Consider the following 6,000-nt stretch of genomic DNA (forward strand, 5'->3'; position numbering starts at 1 on the left):
CGGCAATTTTCAGTGTATTGCTTAAAATCTTCACAGAGGGAGCGCTTGCAGTATTTCAATTTAAAGCGCTAACCAAGTGCGTTTTCAGCAAACATAGTGATTCGCTCACTTTAAAGCAAATTATTATTATTCTCTGCTTTACTACTACTTCAAGTTCAGTGATTTGCACACTTTAAAGTGCAATTACTTTTTATCCTATTCAGTGATTTGCACACTTTAATTTCAATTGCAATTCCATTCATCTTTTATTTTTCAGCTATACTATTTTATCTACTACTATTTGTACAACTTGTTTTTATTACAGTGATATTCTTATTATATTGCTATTGATATTAATGTTTTGTTTTAAATTTTAAAATATTCTTTATTATTTAACATGGCTCCTTCTCAAATTTGCAATCAACCTTCAGTATTTCTGGAAATTCCTGGAAAACCAAAGTTGCGTTGGAAGAAATGGTTAGAAACTTTTGAAAACTATATTGTTGCAATTGACGTAACAAAGTTTTCTGCGGAAAGGAAAAAAACTATTCTTTTCAGTTATTTAGGAACAGCTGCAATTGAAATTTTTAAGAATCTTGAACCTATTGCGGCACCAGGAGGAGAAGGAGATGTTTGGAATGTATTTTTAGAAGCTGTAGCGAGACTCGAAAAGCAGTTTGAAGACGAACCTAAAGTCATGATTGAGAGACATGCTTTTCACAAGAGGAAGCAATTTAGTGATGAGTCTGTTGAAGACTACATAGCGGCTTTGAGGGTATTGGCTGCTAATTGTGAGTTTGGAGCTTTTGTTGACCTCTCTATCAGAGATCAATTTGTGATTAATTGTTTTTCTAAAAAAGTGCAAGAAAGACTTTTGGCGTGCCGCAATCCTACTTTGGGGGAACTAAACGATCTAGCCAAAGGCATTGAAAGATCTATAGAATCTTCCACAATTATTGAAGCAGAGTCTCTTAAAGGTGCAAATGTATCTTCCATTTGTTCAGTTCAAACTCGAGGGAAGAATTATTTCAAGACAAACAGGGAGTCTGGTTTAAGTTGTTTCAGATGGGGTTCTAAATCACATTTAGTGAATTCTTCTGATTGTCCTGCACTCAAAAAGAATGGAAAGGGGCGACCACTCGGTCCCCCCGAACGTATGGCAGGGTGCCCGGATCCCCCCGGGAAACCATTTTGGGCGGGGGGCGTGTCTCGGCTGGTATGCCCGAAGCGGCGTAGCCGGGGCGCGCCTTTTTCCGCCCAAGAAGGGGTTGTCCTAGACACCTACACCGTTGGTCACGCCCCGTAGGCGTACCAGAGGAGGGTACACGCCCTCCCGAAGAGGAATAAAAGGAGCAACAATCCAGAGAAGCATCCTCTTGTTCCTGTGCTTGGAAGCTGCACCCTCTCGTTGCACGTGAGCCCTAGACGGAACAAGGAGCAATTTTGAGAACTTGTAATTTTTGTGTTTCTCTTCCAGGAGCCTTCTCTCCCAGCGTCTGCGGACCTCCGGATCCAGGACCTCGTCGAGCAGCTAAGCAGCAAGGGTCGAGTCTCTGATAACGATGCCTGGCAAGAAGGTCGGAAAGAAGGCAGGGACGGAGCAGATGCTCCGCATGCTGGTGAAAGACATGGCGAACATGAAAAAGCAAATGGCGGCAATGAATAATATGGGCAGACCGAAGAAGGTCATCGGACCAGCATTGCCGGGAGTATTCCCCGCAGGGAGAGGTAAAAGGGCCAGGAATAGGGCGGCAGGGGGGGAGTCCCCAGTTCCCGAGTCACCCCCGGTAAGCCCGGTTAGTCCAGTTGAGGCCCCGGTACCTGTACCGATCCCGGAGGCAGGCCAACCGATTCCGGTAGTAGTTACGCCCACCAGCGAGGAGGAAATGCCTCCTGAGTTGGCCGCCCAGTTGGCCGCATGGCTTGGAAAGAATACCGAGGGTGCAGCGGCGCCCGGAGACACGGCCAAAGAGGCTAGGTTACTAATGAAGCAGTTGCGGCAATCGCGAGATGCTGCGAAGGCGAATGTCCCTCTTGTCCCCTCATAGATTCCCTCGGAAGAACCAGCGGCTGGCGGTGGAAAATCAGCAGGACCAGCTATGGAGTCTGGTAAGCAGCCATTGCCAATGGCAAATGGGGGGTCTTTGCCCTCAAGGAGGGAGAAAGTAGTTCAGCATATTCCTCTGGCCACGAAAGAGATGATTTGGGCTGATAAATATGTAAATATGTTTTCGCTCCTGACTGATCATCACAAGATTGAGTATGTTAAGGCTCAGAAGGATTTGTTGCATCCGAGTGTGTGGCGCGCAAAAATGGCGGGCTTCAGGGTGGATGAGACGATCTCTAATTGGGCCAAGGCCTTTGGGATGTTTACTGCTATTATGGGTGAACGTAAGCCAGAGATTATGACTGAATTAGCCTGTTATCAAACACGTATAATGGATTTCTATGAAACATATGAGGGCGATCAATGGAGGGGTTATGATAGTAAGTTTCGTAAGGCCAAGGAGCACGATTCGTCTCTGACGTGGGACTGTCTCGACTCCGTCTCTTGGCAGAAGCAGCTCTTGCCGGGCACGACAAAGTCGTCCTCGCTTGGCGAGTATGGGTCGGCGCCTTCCCGCCATCAATCGGCGGCGCCCTTTCGAACAAACCCCGCAGGTGATCACCAACCCAGGAGTGGTGGGAATGGGGGTAGAAAAGGGGTTTGCTGGAATTTTAACAGAGGCAAGTGCACGAGGCCACATGGGACATGTAAGTTCAGGCATGAGTGTGCAGGTTGCGGACATTCTTCACACCCGGAGAGTTCGTGCAGAGCCAAGAATGGGGATACCGGGGGTAGAGGAGGTACCAAACAGGTCTAATATCGGCCAAGGGGTACCACTACCTACCCCCTTAGATATCATGGCAATGATCCCCTGGCTAAACGAATACCCTGATCATGTCTCCGCTGGGGTGTTACGGGACGGCTTCTCGTATGGTTTCCACATCCCGGCGGGGGATTTTCGGGGGGACTCACTGTGCAGAAATCAACTGTCCGTTCAGCAGCACCCGATAGTGGTAGAAAGCATGATTGCGAAGGAAGTTGCCCAGGGCCGGGTCGCCGGCCCATATAGGCACCCGCCTGTTCCTAATTTCATTTGTTCACCGTTGGGAGTGGTCCCCAAGAAGGACCCAGGTGAGTTTAGGTTAATTCATAACTTATCGGCTCCTAGGGGTCTTTCGGTAAACGATGCGATTGATCCAGGTGTCTGTTCGGTGCGGTACGCATCCTTTGATGAGGCCGTCGCCATGTTGAATCGCCTGGGGCCCGGAGCGCTGATGGCTAAATCGGACAGTGAGTCAGCATTCCGGTTGCTCCCGGTACATCCTCAGGATCAGCGTCTGTTGGGTTTTGTGTTTCAAGGACGCTATTACATGGATAGATGTATGCCAATGGGTTGCTCCATCTCTTGTGCTTATTTTGAGAAATTCAGCTGTTTTCTGCAATGGGCGTTCACCAGAGCTACGGGCTATACGCAGGTTATGCACTACCTAGATGATTTCTTGTTCTTGGGGCCAGCCGGGGACACGGAATGTGCACAGGCTTTACTTGAATTTTGCAATCTCATGAAACGATTCGGCGTGCCATTGGCACCAGGGAAAACTGTGGGGCCATCTACTTCACTCGAGTTTCTTGGAATCGAGCTCGATTCAGTGGAGGGATGCTTCCGTTTGCCCAGGGACAAAGTTCTGAAATTTAGGGCCTCGCTAGAATTATGCATTAGCAAAGAGAAGGTAACTCTCCATCAGTTGCAGAAAGCGGTGGGCCAGCTTAACTTCGCCCTCAGAGTGATACCAATGGCCCGCCCCTTTTCCCGCTCTATTGCACAAGCCATGGTCGGTCTCAAAGAAGGACACCACCGCACAAGACTGTCTGCAGAGGTTCGCCAGGATATGCGCATATGGTTGGCATTTCTGGCGGATTTCAACGGTCGAGTGGTATGGAGCAAACCACCAGCGTCCTCGGACGAGCTGGGTTTGTGGACCGACTCGGCAGGGAGCGTGGGATTTGGCGCCATCTTTGGTAATCAATGGTCGGCGCAGACATGGCCGACGTGGTGGCACACCAGTGGGCTAACAGGTAACATTGGGTTTCTTGAATTGTTCCCCATTTTGGTGGCCCTGAAGGCATGGCCGGACAATTTCTGTGATCGCTCTGTGGTATTTTGGTCCGATAACATGACCGTGGTTGAATGCATAAATAACCAGGCAGCACGCTGCAAGTTGATTCTGAGATTGTTGAAGGAAATTGTACTACTCTGCATGAGACTGAACGTTCAGTTTAGGGCAAGGCATGTGCCGGGTGTACTGAACCAGGCGGCTGATGCACTCTCTCATTCCCACATGCAGGCCTTCAGGGGTTATCTACCTTCTGCGGATCTAGTGGCGGCACCATTTGCCGAAGCTCTCTGGTCACTCGGTGCCCCGGATTACAGGACCTCGTGGGAGCCAGCTTAGCCCCCAGGACAAGGAAGGCGTACGAAGGAGCGTTTCGTTCCTATTGTGCATTTTTGGGTCCAGCAGGAGGGGATAAGTGGGGACAGGAGGAGTATGTACTGAAGTTTTTAGTAGCACTCCACAAGGCATGCCGATCAGCAGCGACGGCCAATAGGCACCGGGCCGCCATTGCATTCATGGCGCAGGCTTACGGCATTAAGGACCCTACATCGTCCTTTTTCGTTAAGAAGGCACTACGAGGGTGGCAACGCCTCGAGGGTCATGGAGTAGATGAGAGGCGCCCAATTGGGTTAGAAAGATTGTCCCTGTTGATGTCAGTGCGCCCCGCGACATGTTCCTCCCAGTCCGAAGCAGTGCTGTTCCGGGCCGCTTTCGCATTAGCATTCCATGGGGCTATGCAGGTGAGCGAGCTGGTGGCAAGAAATAAGAAGGATGTGGGGAGAGGTCTATGTCGGGAACACGTTCAGATCAAGGGTGATTCAATGATAATCACAATAGCCAGGTCTAAAACCGACCAGGGTGCGATGGGGGACAGTATTGTGGTCCAGCGCATGCGAGGGTCTCCCATGTGCCCGGTGCAGTGCGTTGAGGAATACCTGGCGCAGAGGGCGGTAACATGGGGGGGTAGCTTGCTGAGACACACCGACGCCACCCCACTGACAAGGTTTCAGTTTCAGCGGGTGTTAACTTTGGCAATCGCGGCAGCGGGCTTGGACCCGAGCGATTTTGGGGCTCATTTCTTCAGGATAGGGGCTGCTACAGAAGCTACAGCCAGGGGTCAAAGTGTGGAAATGGTGAAACAATTGGGACGATGGTCCTCGAACTGTTATAAAAGATATGTGCGGTTGCACATGTTGTGAAGCTAATGTCATGCACTCAAGCTGCTTGTCTTTTGTTTCGTTTACAGTTTCGCGAGCTTGCGAGGCGGGGCGGACTGTGCAGTCGACCCGACACCTGGGAACCAGCGGTCAAAGATCACCGGCTGAGGAAAGAGTGGTGTGGGTCGTGGGCCACTCATACGTGAGGCGTGCCGCGGACGTATTCAAAGCAGGTGACATGATTCACGCAGCTGGGGAATACGGGTACAGGGTGACCTTCCATGGAAGGGGCGGGCTCTGTATTGACCGGTTTCAGTGTTTTGTCGAGGAACTGTTAGGGCGGACAAGGTCACCGCCGTCTATAATCATAGTGCATCTGGGGGGCAATGACTTGGTGGCGCTCGGTCGGCGAGTACTCCTCGAGCGGGTTCTATCCACTGTTAGCTGGTTGGCGAAGAGGATTCCGGGGTGCACGATAGCATGGTCACACATGATTCCAAGGAAGGTGTGGCGGGGGGCCCTCTCTGTGTCAGCTTTGAATCATTCAGTAAAGAAAGTTAATAACAAGCTGGGTAGATTGTTTCGTTCAGGACAGTTGCACTGTATTCCGCATGGATGTATCCGGGGGGCTAACATGTATCTCGAAGAGGGGGTTCATCTGTCCCGGGAGGGGAATGTCTTACTCATAGGAGACTTCATAGCA

The sequence above is a fragment of the Lissotriton vulgaris genome, chromosome 6, assembly GCF_964263255.1.
Source record: "Lissotriton vulgaris chromosome 6, aLisVul1.2, whole genome shotgun sequence".
Taxonomy (NCBI): domain Eukaryota; kingdom Metazoa; phylum Chordata; class Amphibia; order Caudata; family Salamandridae; genus Lissotriton; species Lissotriton vulgaris.